This window comes from Dicentrarchus labrax, unplaced genomic scaffold (genome assembly GCF_905237075.1).
Source record: "Dicentrarchus labrax unplaced genomic scaffold, dlabrax2021, whole genome shotgun sequence".
NCBI lineage: Eukaryota > Metazoa > Chordata > Actinopteri > Moronidae > Dicentrarchus > Dicentrarchus labrax.
In genome coordinates, this window is record NW_026136720.1 from 4,044,352 (window position 1) to 4,057,685 (window position 13,334).

Sequence of the window (13,334 nt, forward strand, 5' to 3'; positions counted from 1 at the left end):
AGAATCTTGCCATAGCTGTAAATGTTCCTTTAATGACCTTCAGTTTATTTATAGGTCGGTTTCACTGGATACTCACAGACACACACACACACACACACACACACACACACACACACACACACACACACACAAATCAAACCACCACGTCTGGCTCAGGGCTGGTGTCTGTTTGAGATGGTCAGGTTCAGCTCAAAGAATGTGAGTTCAGCAGGGGAGGGGTCAGCCAATGAAATTCCAGTGGCGCAGTATGTGTGGTGGATGCACTGTAAAATTAGAGTGAGATCAAGGCTGAAGATAAATATTCAGGTTTTTGGAACAAACATCTGTACCTGGTTGCAAATAAAGTGCGTCTTGTAACGCGCTATCCTGTGACGATAACGTATCCCACAGACTGCCCACTGTTCTGCCATCAAGGTGTAAATTGTGTTCGCTGCATGTGACCTGAACTCAGAATAAACATCTCCGGGTCAGCACGAGGCACTATTGTGGCTCAAATGAAAGCGAAGCGAGGTTGATGACTGGGTGTGAGTGCGTTTCCGGCGAGTTGGCCTCAGACAGGCAGCCATAAGCCAGTGTCTGTACAGCATATTTTACATGCTGATAACGTTCTTGCAAGTGCATAAATGCACAGACGTTTGTTTGTATGAGTTGCACTGCAAGCATTACTGCTCAGATCTGATTTATTTTTTCAGTTCCAGCAACATATTGCTGAATAAAAACAAAGTTAGGAATCTGTCTTTGTCGGCTGCAACTTGCACATCGCCAGACTGTTGAGTTCAATGTACTAGGGAGTTCATTTACCAGTCCTAGAGCAGAGCCCAGCAAGACACAACCCACCCTGTGCCACTTTCTAAGTGTTCGTTTTACTAATCCATAGCCTTTTAAGTTGTTTTTCACCTTCTAAATGAACTATTTCAACACTTTTTGCTCGAATCTGGCCTCAATTTGAGGAGAAGCAGGGCTAATAGAGCCACTGTTGTCAACGGAAAGCTTTTTCACATGTCACGGCTCAGACCAATTCATGGTTTACTTCAGGAATTGGTCTCTTGCCAGTAGAAAAAACATATTTGTGACCTCTTTGGCACCTCCTAGCAGCCCAGTAGGAGAAGCACAGTAGGGGAGCGAGTGTTCATCACTCTCAGTCTCTTCAATAGTTAGATCACACATTTATTCTCACTTGCCTTTCTTACCCTGCCTGTCTCACTCTGGCAGAATTACAGATAAAGCAAGCTTATACTGTATGACACACACACACACACACACACACACACACACACACACACACACACACACACACACACAATATTAGAGACACACAAACTGTCACGCATTACTCATTTGAATTCCTCCAGCAGAAAGATGTCTGATGTGTTTAATTGGCCACAGGGGAGCTATTGGAAGGACTCCTCTCTTTCTATCTTTTTTATTATTTCTCTCTATCTTCGCTTCACACTCGTTCTCTCCCCGTCTCTCAGAGCCTCCCCCCCTCCCGTCAAGCGTAGCATTCAGTCTGCCCCCTTTCCCTCTGTTTGACTGCCGATTAAAGCCCACACTCGCTAAAAACAAAGATACTTAATTCAGACTCAACACTGACAATACTCGCTAGGCAGTTGACATGTAAAATTAATTTCCTGGGGGAATTTCTCTTTGACTTCCCCGTTTTAATATGTCACTTGCAATATTATTGTGACTATTGGAATATTTTATCTGCACAGTCATTCTTGCGGTCCCTCACCTGACATCCACTGACACGAGAACAGATTAGACTGCTATTGTTTTAAGATGGTTTTAATGTTAGATGAGGTAAATTGAAGTAGTCTCTGCAATATACAAGCAGATGCATCTTTTAAAGGAGGTCAGGGTTGCTCTTAGGAATTTTAACGTGCCTGGGCACTGTACATACCAAACTAACCACTTGCCTGCTTATCAGGCGGCATTTTCTGTTTGTCATGCTAAGGATGCTTCCAGAATCCTTATGGATAATAATAGGCAAATAATAACCTCTCTGCCAAGTAATTAATTAATGTCAGCAGTTTAAGGGGCAGCACTTTTTCAGCTGTTGACTTTAATCTTAGAGAACAAACGAACTAACGAACCATAGTGAATGTTCCACTGGCCCATCCTCTAGAAAGTGTCTTTGACAATGTCGCTGCTGGATGTCCTCGCCACTTTCTTATGCTGGGAACATGCTGCTCCTATGAACCTCTTGTGTTGTTCCTTAATATGCAAATTCCCATCTGGCGTGATTATCTCTGTGACTCTTTGTCAGTTTCCGAGACCTCTGGGAAAACGATCGTTGGAGCTTTCATCTCCAAAAAAAAAAAAAAGAAAGAAAGAAAGTTTGCAACAACTTTTGTTAACCTCTAAAAACCTGAATTAAGCAACCCTACTAAACTGTATAATAGATTCTAATTATAAAGTATCCTTAAAAAGTTCTCCAAAGATTCAGAATGTGTCAGGATGAATTTCAGGGAATGTGCTTAAAATGGACATCCAGAATATTTATCTAAACCATTAGATTGAATTTAATGGTGTAGCCCTAAGAATAGTGTTTCTATAGCTATATATATAATTAGGATAAGCATTATATAGTTCATTAAAGTGCATAAGGAAATATGTGACATTGTCATACAGTGTGGGGGAAAGAAACTAAAAATGACTTCAATAAGATAATCAAGGGGTCTCTGGACAATTTAGGGTTACATAAAATTGAATAGTTGACACTTTTTCCTCAAAAACTGAACATTATAACCATCATGAAGCTAGAATTGAATGCAGGACTGTTGTATTCAACCACAGCTGAGTGTTTATGACAAATATAAGATGTGACATTTGTCAAAGGATTGAGCATCCAGTCTTACTGTAGCATGTGAAGACCTTTTCAGCTCAGGAGGCTTTATTCCAAAGCAATCTTTTGCCACAGGACCCAGGCTAATTATAGCCATGCTGACAGTACCAAACTGTTATGTAGAAATTACACTCAGCAATTGCACGGCTTGGAATTATTCAAAATGCTGCTGCCGAGATCTTGGCAAAGACAAAAATGAGAGACCACGTAACAGCCGTCCTGTTCGACTTATAATGGCTTCTCGTGTGAGCTAGAATTTATTTGAAAAGCTCTTTGAATTATCTGCCTCTTGAAAGGTCATCCACCCTCCAAATATTAGCAGAACTAAATGAACTCATGATGAGGGTTGAGTTTAGTTTGTTGAACTTGTTTGGGTGTTTTATTTACCACAAGTACTTCTTACGACACAAACGTTCTAGTTCTTGTATTTTGTTAAAATTGTTAGTTTAGTTTGTTTGTTCAATCAGTGTAAACCGCTTTATTCCTGCGCATTGTGCAAGTAAAAGGAATACACAGCTTATCTTTTATATAATTGGGTTTTGGAGACATCTTAAGACTTTCATCTTAAGAAACTGTGGTTTGGCATCTTTCTCTATTTTGTGATGGTTTTTTTATGATCAATAATGAAAATACGAGTTAGTCACAGCCCTATAAATAGACTGGATAACATTTCAGATTCCACTCCACTTTAATACTAAATTCATGCTTTTGAACCTCAACCCTACTTTATTGATCTTTATGTGATATTAAGTTTCATACAGCGTCTTTTTATCTAAAAGCTCCAAGAACTCCATTTTGAATCTTTGAAATTATTAAATAGTTACAATCCACTGTGCAATCAAGTGACATAACCGCACAACTCCCCCATAAATGAATGCCCCCAACCAGTAGAGTTATGTGCAAATGAAAAATGCAAACCCGTTCTGTAACTGTCAGGGTTTTTAGACTCAAAGATACATCTCTCCCTCTCTGTATTAATAATAAACTCCAGACTAAGGCAGACTTTGTCATATTTTCGATGTGACTGACATGTTTTCTAGTATCAGCATCAGCGTTTTTTTTCTGTTCTCCCCTTTTTCAAATCTGTCCATCTTCTGTCTGAACACTGCAAATCTTGCAAACCTGAATCTAGATTGCCTTTCAAGCGTCAGATTGGTCCTTCATTAACCACATTCTTTCAACTCTCTACATCTTCCATCATAAGAAATCATTACAAAATGCAGCTACAGTCAGCTCTGGCTTTTCCTTTATTCCGAAGTGTCCAAGCTCATTTTTCCACATATTATCCAGATGTTTTTTGGTGACAGTGATCCAACTCTTTTCTTGCAGCAGGTGACCTATAAAAGACCATCAGAGTCTAACACGCTGACGAATGTACATTTTGAGGAGTAGATTTTTACAGTAATTTTGTGTAATCAGTGACTGTATGATACAATTAACTGAAGGCAGGAATGAAAGAATAATCCCTTTTCATAGGACACACATAGTGGGTTTCCATGGCTACAGCCCAGTCGCAGAGAAAGGCTTTCTGCTTGCAAAAAAAAAAAAGAGACACTTGAATTCGGTGATAAATAACCCATTATCTTCATTTCAAATTGGCTGCTCTTTGACAGTGTCTGGGATTATTTTCTCGTCTTGCCATATTTCATTTCATGTTTTCATTTTCTCTCTTCACTGTGTTGCTTAATGCTGGTCATGATTTTCTCTGTGCGTTTCGAGGTGGCGAGTACCATCGAACTCAGGGGTGTTTGTCTCAGATACATTGAAGCAAAAACATAATGACCAGGTTGTTTCTGAAGAGGCTTTTTTAAAGACAAATCCAGGAGGGTCTTCAGGTCAAGACTCAAATGTAGTCTTGTTTGCACACAGGGGATTTTGCCAAGTTCTCGAGTATTCAAAGGCAGTGATTGTGACTGCGAGTAAAGCTCAGGGGTTTATCAGCTGTACGCCTCTGAAATATCCCCACAATGTCTTAAAGGTCCAGTGTGTAACATTTAGGAGGATCTATTGGCAGAAATAGAATATAACATGCAGTTACTTTCCAAAAACCATCAACAGGTGAAGTGTGATGATCCTACCAGAGGTCAAACCTCTCCATAGTCTTAACGTATTTATTTTTAATTCATATTTTCTTTTTCCTTTTAGTATTTTATGGTATATTTGTGTTTTTTGTGTTTTGTACTGCATTTGCATAAATTACAGTTTATGACTACAGGCCATGTCTTTTGAACTCATTGTGTGATCTTATTGTGCTGTTATAGACCAAGCTAAGAGGCTTAACAGTAAGGTTGTAGGTGTGTAGGATTTAGTGGCACCTTGTGGTGTAATTGCAGATTGCAACTCCCTTGCTTCACCCTCCTCTTCCAAGCGCGAAAGGAGAAACTGCGGTGGCCGCGAAACGCTACACACTGGCTCTTTAAACGAAACGATGGACAGTCTGTAGTTCACCACCTAGCTCTGGCAGTAGTGCCTACATCCATATTTCCTCCCCACCATATATTTTGCAAATATGTGAAAGAATTTTGCTGTGCCACTTTCAGGTGTGACCAGGGGATAGTTACAGCCAGAGCAAATATGGTTGGTAGTTAGTTCCCTTAACCAGCAAGAAGATATAGAAGACCAAGTTTACCAAAGAACTATAGTATCTATGGAGGACAAGGTCAAGTGTTTGTGTGTGTAGGTACATGCTTCTGTTCGGCTGCTACGATAGTGCTACTGCTTACTTTTGCTCTCACCCTTAAAAAGAAGGTTTTGTTAGCATATTTGAGTCTTTCTGTTGGTTTGTTTTTTAGTGCAGCAGTATTTTTTCCTCTCATTCAGGCTCAGTTCGTTGAAGCTGCCAGGCCTCCGTGTGCACCGGAATCGGAGAACAGAAGGGGGTGTTGCATTACAAAAGTGTCGGACAGCAGCAGCCGTGGTATCATCCCCATACTGTTACCGATTCTAGCTCCAGTAATGATGAGAATACACATCGTATGTAGATACAAAGGAAACAAAGAGGGAGAAAGTGGTAGCGGATTGAGATTTCAGACCTGGCATAAGTGCCGGTGGGCTGTAGAAGAGAGGATTGCATGACAAAAATATAGATTATACTAAGACAATCCATTGAAACCTACATCTATAATTTATGTTGAAGTGAGGGGCCGGGGAGTAAAGCGAGACAAAGCAAGAGGAGGATGGGTGAGGAGGGGGTTGGAGGTATTTTGGGCACCTGTAACAGCCAAAATGTTTTCTGACTAGTGCCATCTGCAGCGGTGATTGAAATGGAAAGAGAGGGGCGATGGAAAACAATGACGAAGGAGACACCGAGGTTAAGATTAAATGATGGAAAATGATTAGAGCCTGTTTTTAAAAATCAATGAGATTAACTGGTGCTTACACGGCGGCGAGGGAACAAGACAGGAGAGAGGGGGATGGTGTTTGTGGTGGGGGATGTCTCACACAGGGTGCTGTGCACCTGTAATGTCGGCATCAATCATTCATCGCTATAAACACACTGTAGTTATGGTTTGATTGGAGGAGATGGGGATGAATGAGAGTGCCAGGAAATAATCAGAGACAAACAGTAACTGTAGGAGATGAGGAGGAAAAAGTGGGCGGTGGGGGAATAGATTATGAGAGAAGGGAGTGGGGGAAAGTAATTGAAAATGGTTGGCACCACGATAACAGCTGCTAATAACAGATGTTTGTACCGCAGAATTTTGCTGACGCCGTCTTTTGAAACTGCGATAATGAAAGAAAAAGAGACAGGAGATGGAGAAAAATGAGACGCGAGTCGACTGAGAAGATTTGACTCATCCAGGCAGGTTAATGGCGGGCTGTGCAACAACGTGCTTAGTGACAGCAACAGTTAAGACGAGTAATTAAAGTAATGAAATATGGTAATTAGACCTGGAAGGGGAGTCACACAGATACACAAGTATATAAGCACCCAGACATACAGGCTGGCTTAAGCAGCTAATTGCTTTGTTGGTCACTGAGCATCTCCAGGGGAGTAAAAATAAAGAATATATATATAGAAATATAGAATATTGCCAGATTTATCCTTTAAATTGAGAGTCTCGACCGAAAAAAAAAAAAAATCAGTGCGACAAGCGGAGTTCCGCTGGCTGCGCCGATGCTGGCTGCGCCGATGCTGGCTGCGCCGATGCTGGCTGCGCCGCGGCTGCCTGTCTGCGCTGGTGCGCCTCCACCCCCCTTTCCCACCTCCCCGTTGCAAGTTGTTTTGAGTTTTATGTTGTAAAGTGTGATCATATGTGCTTATGTTGCTGAGGTTTTTTCCATGTCCCACACTGTACTCCCCTACAGGAGCAGAGTCTGGGAGCTGCTTTTTTCTCCTCCCCTCTCCTCTTGTTTTTCTCCCCCCCTGTTCCCCTCACAAGTAATTTCCCCACGGGATTATAAAAGTATATCTGATTCTGATTCTGATTCAAATTAGCTTGAAGCCACTGCTGGTACTGTCATCTTATAGGAGGGCCACTTTAGTGTTCAAGTACTACAAGAAAGTTTTCCCCCTTTCCAAAATATTAACAAAACAGTGCAAACAGCAGTTTTTGTACATTTGAATGTGATTTTATATTCTGGGCAGATTACTCAGGTATATAGTACTGTGTTCTCTAAAGTTTGAATTTTGTGCATAGCACCTACAATCTTACGTGCAACAGTAGGTAAAGGTACCTGTGCAGACTGAATCTGTATTTTATTACAGTCCTTGGTCTTTGAATGATTTGCAGTCTAGACTCATTCCAGCCTCCCTCATCTCTCTAGACAGTTTTAAACAAAAGCTACCAGGTTTTTATTAAAAAATGTCCTTGCTACAATGCATAATTCAGTTTTTATTTAATTTCTGTCTTCATTTAACCCCTGAGGTATCTGTGTGGATATTAGCTCATATCCTGTACTATTTGTAATGTATTGTTTTGTAATATTTTATATGTATGTAATTGGCGTGCAGTCAATGGAAAACTTTGCTGACTTCTTGACCAGGTCATCATTGAAAAAGAGATTTTATCTTAACTGGTTTTTACCTGATTAAATAACAGTTAAATAGATCTTTAAAAAAGAACGAAGCCAAACAACAAATAAAGTCTCTCCTTATCAACTGTTTGCACACATTTGTGGTCACCTTTGCCATTATTTAGCAACAAACTAAATACATTTTCTAAAACAGAATTGTGTTTATTTAAGTTCTATATGAAGGGGTTTAAACTGATATGAAACAACTAACAAAAAAAAACAAAAGATCTTGATGTGGTGAAGGAGGAATTTGAGATCCTTGCTTTAAATGGCGTAGGACATATTCTACATTAATATATTCACAATACGTGCATACCTCGCCAATTAGGATAACAAAACCCCTCTTTATTATCATCTTTTCATGGAATGCAGCGTCAATAATGATAATGCCAGTGTTCAGTGTTTGGCAGCAATGCACAGAAATGTAGAGTAAAACCGTCTACTGTCTGCCACCTTCATATACTGTGGAGCATGTGCTCTGGGCTTTGGACCAACAAGTGCCTGAAAGCTGCTTGCGTATATGGACAGACTTGTACTTCAGTTAGTCATTGTTTTGTTCAGTTATTAGACACCCTCACCTATGGAATAATGAGAGGAGGTGACTCAGGGCATGACAGATGAGAGCACTCAACGGGCAGACTGAGAGGAAAGATGGACATTTTCCGGCACCTGTGAAGAGCAATTGTTACAGAAAGGAAGCTGGCGGGAGGGTATCGAGTGATAATTGCTAGCTGTAAAAATGTGATGGCATCAAACTTCCACAAATATGACAGGACAATGGGTGCGCCTAAAGCAGAAAAAGGAGAGAGTGAAGGTAGAACGTGGGGGAGGTGATTGACAGTTTAAAGTGGTGAGCTCCTGTTAAAGTTGGACTGAAATCAATGCAAGAGAATGTTATCATTCTGAAGGCAGAGCAGTGGACAAAAACTGGACAGAATACAAAACACAGAAGCCAAGTTCACATTCTGAAAACTGCCTCCAAAGGTGTATAGGCTACCTAGACAGGTGATGTATCTGCGCTTGTGAAAAGCATGTTGCATTTGAGCTGCCGTGTGTAAATCTCTGCTAACGTCAATGCGATATAGATTAAATGTATTTTCTTGCATGACAATGAGCCGTGAACGCCGCATAGAAAAGAGCATTGGTTCAGTGAAAGCCTGATGCGATGAATCATTTAACAGAAGATTTCATTGACAGCTGCGCGGACTCTAAAGAACAATATGGATAACAGTGTGGAAATACAGTGGAAAACACCGACAGCTGTTCCCATTAACAGCTGCCATAGTCAACAATTATCTGCATTTGTCCTTCTCTTTCTCAAAAATGAATTCAATAAAGAGTGTCCTCCATTGCATTGGGAGCATTTCCTTATTAAAACCAAAGGGGCAGAGGCGAGCTTCATGCTCAGATTAATTGTATCCCCCGGCGTCAATGACAAATGGAAAGAATACACAATGTGAAAAACTGGTGTAAAAAAAAAACAACCTGCCTAAATTCATATTGTAAATCTGCAGCTTGTTAGGACACAGAAGACAGCTGTCGTAACGTCCCAAGCTCTGTCAGTGTTTGTGTGCATCTGGCTGTTTGTCACTGCACTGTTACACCCAGAGGACGTCCAGTGACAACGGTAAAGTTCTGAAAAACCACCAGGACTGCGGCTCCAGGTGTAGCTGTGTGCATGATATATACAGTAAAGAAAGAAATATGTCAACTGGATGAAAGCAAAGTCTGTCCCAGTTCTCTGGCATTGATTAGACGGGTCAAGGTTAGTGGACTCTGTGGTCTGTTGCCGTAACAACCCTGCATCGCTTGCTGGCTGCCATGGCAATGCATCAAAAATAGAGTAGTGGAAAATAATCGTTCGTTGCCGAGCGGGTAGGTTTGTAGAAAGAAGAAAGGGAGGCAGACAGTCTTCATAATGAGATTAGTTATCAAATCCTCACAAGTGGAGGGGACGAAGGGCAGGACGTTACAGGACACAGCTTGTTGGTAGGAGCAGAGCAACAGGGGGTAGGACCCAAACGCAGACGACAGAGGCAGTGCAGGTGGAGTTCAGTGACTTGTTGGCAATATATAACGCCTACAGGGATGGTTACAGGTATTAGATAAGCAGAAACCTACTGAGGCTTAATGATCTGGTAGGGAACAAAGGAAGAGAACTATATGTAGTGAGATTATGGAATGAGGAGATGGGTGGGAAAGCTCAGGTGACTGCGGGGTTTATGAGAGGTGGGGAACAGGTGTGTGGATGGGTGGGGCAGACGGGAAGATATCTGGTGGAAGGCTAGAGGATGGCAGGTCTCCGGGGGGGTTGAAGGAACGTACATGGGCTGTACATGACAAAAAGTCACTGTTTTAGAACAATGCACAGGGGACATTTACGAAGAATGTGGCCCTTTTTTTGGCACTAAAAAGTCAAATTACTTAAAGACTGATCCAAGGTCTTGGTGAAATGGAAGAAAGGGAGGCGACGGTGAGACAGTCTTAACAATAGGGCTAATTATTTTAATTACCAATTATTCTGCTGATTAACTAAAATAAAAAAAATGTTCACTTTACTATCTACCCAGACAAAGAAAAGCAGCACATCCTCAGAACTGAGACGCTATAATTAGGATTTTTGGGGGGCATTTTATAGACTGAAAAGGACCATCAGTTGAGCATCATACTAGTTGCTAATTATCTATTTGTTTATTGACCAATTAATGGAGTGTGAAGGGACAGTTAAATTGCGATAGAAATATGTTCTATATTTACTTGAAGATGCAGCAATACATGATTTCCACATGATTTTGGCTATGTTTGCAATCATTTATCAGCCATCAGCCAGTAATACTTATGAATATGTCCTTTTTTGATTCTCATTTTCTATCTATTTACAGCAATAAGAGGTGTGGGTAGTTTTATCAAATATCTCCACATTGATTTTTCACATCTTATTCAATCACTGACCTTTTTTGTTAAGCTGATGACATTAAGCTGGTTAAGTCATATTTTCTCATACTCTCCTCGTGGGAAGAGTACACAGCTGTAGTTCAAAGATTTTCCTTCAACCAATATTCCGAGTTCAGCAGCAGAAAAATCGCTTTCTGTTGTGCTGCATTACTTTCCAGACAGCACACATCAAAACAGCCGAGCATCAGATCTTAATTAGTCAGAAATTAGATTAACTTCACTAAGATCCCTTACATCTATAGTCTTAATAAATACCTTGATACATTGCAACCTGCCGGCAATTTGTAGCGGCCTTCGTGTAGCAAGTGCGATTAGTTAATTAATTTAAAGTGGAACTTATAAACCAGGAATGCACAGAAGATAGCAATCCCCCGCAGACAATCATCTCGTACATAGACAAAAACACAGCCGCTACCAGATCTGAGAGCAGTTTGTTTGGATGGTCTGTTTCTCTGCTTGGTATTCTACCCCGACTCTTTCAGTCTGTATCCTGTCAGTCTGCTTCAACATTTCCAATTCCGCATAGTGACTTTCTGAAATTTATTCAGTACCAATCAACAGACACACAAACAGGACGGAGCAGAAGTTTGTTCCATGTTTGCCCTTGTCCCTCGTGATGGACAGCGTGAAAGACAAACTGAGCAAGAAGGGAGTAAGGATGAAAAGAATAATGAAAAAGAACAGGTGCAATTGAAACAGCAGTAAAGGAAAAAAACGTTGCTAGAGACAAGTAAGAAAGGAACAGTTTGAGGTGGGCCGGGTTACACTGAGGGGAGAGAAGAGGAAATGAGAATTAAAAAGAGGGGAAGACGGAATCAGAGTGGAAAAGGAGATTAAAGATGTCAATGTGGTCAATGAGGCAAATGGCAGTAAATGACAATCTATCTTTTCTCTCTCTCTCTCTCTCTCTCTCTCTCTCTCTCTCTCTCTCTCTCTCTCTCTCTCTCTCTCTACAGGTTTTCCATGGGAACAGGTAGCAAGACGTGCCGGTCAGATCCCTGAAGGATACACCAACGAGCACAAACACTGACATTTGATCATGAAATAAAAAACTGGGAGCGGTGGTTTGTCCCCTAAGGGTCCAGGTTACACAGAAACACACACACACACACACATCAAAAACTAGTTGCTATTGCAGCAGAAACACAGCACTTAGATCATTACAGGTAAATTAAGCAGGTGTTTATAGGGCATCAGATGAATATGGGCAGGGCAGACAGCTGGCATAAAGTGGGCACTGCTGGGGTCTTACCCTCGGATTACCGTTTGGCAGATTAGAGCTGAGCAGCAGTCACCTCAAGCTCACCAGCCTCATGAAACGTACGCCGCCAGCCAATAGGGCGTGCACAAACAAACACACACAGCTGCACAGCTGTAGAACACAATTAAATTAGTTCAGCTGGCAGACGGTGTGCAACCCTAGCTTAACACCATACACACATTAAATCACAGGCACAAAGACGTGCACACACACACACACACACACACACACACACACACACACACACACACACACACACACACACATGCTCTGGCCTGCAGGACAGACGCTGTCCCCACCCTTCCTCCCATCGTCCTCTCAAAGCCAGCTGGAGAGAAGATGAGATTTGGGGCTGATTGGTTTTGTCTTTTTTTCCATCGCACCCTCTGTGCAACACTCCATCGACCACTTTCGTCTCTCCTTGGTGCAGCTTCGGATGAACCATCGTCCTAAAAACGGGAAAGACTTCGGAAAATCCGCTTGCGATGCTTTGATTACTTCTACCCAAAGTCATTCTTACTTTTATCTCTGTGTTTTTTAATCTCTATGGGTGCAGAGTGGAGCAATCAAACGTCTTGATGAGTTGTTGGACTTCTGTGTGAATTGTTGGCAGAACTGAACTCAACGCTGCACTCTCACTGGAGCAGCGTCACAACTTTGTTCAAAAATCTCATTAAGATTTCATCAATTGCCACAAAGAATTTAAACTTTTTATTCCTAACTTTTTAAACTTTGTGTCAGAGGAAAGTGTGGAGAGGGACAGCAACAGAGGAGTGCTTTAAACTTGACAGAAGTGCTATTCACAGAGTGGCTCTGAGAGCCTCGGTGAAATAGGCAGACACAGACAATGGACTGAAAGCGGTAAAAGAGGAAAGGAGAGACCTTGAGACAGAGAGGGAGAAAATGAGCCTTGAGTGAAAGGCAAAAATAGGAGTAAAATAACGGAAGAGCGAATACTGAAAAAAGGCTGATAACAGAGGAGTGGAGCAGTGAAGGGGAAAAGAGGAACAAAATAGGTATTCTTTTGGTCTAGGATGGCTAGAGACGTGATGGAACACCCTTCAGGCCAGACCTCCTCCCTTCTACCGCTCCTCCTCCCTCTCCTCCTCCTCCTCCCTTCTTCCCTCCCTCTCTTCGCTGCACTCAACTAGTCTGCCAGCTTTCCTTGGCTACGTCGCTTCAGTGCAACGGGAGAGACAGAGAAAAAGAGAGATAGCGGAGCGCTGGAGCCGAGCTCAACATTCACACAGATGG

General features: G+C 41.6%; 1 long non-coding RNA gene across 2 annotated transcripts in view; it reads left to right on the plus strand.

Moving 5' to 3' along the window:
* LOC127352594 (uncharacterized) overlaps positions 1-13,082 on the plus strand; it is a 34,282-nt gene extending 21,200 nt beyond the window's left edge. For both annotated transcript variants that reach the window (XR_007881139.1, XR_007881138.1), the window contains one exon: positions 11,776-13,082. This is a non-coding gene — a long non-coding RNA (uncharacterized LOC127352594). The remainder of the gene's footprint in view (positions 1-11,775) is intronic.
* The last annotated feature ends 252 nt before the right edge of the window (positions 13,083-13,334 follow it).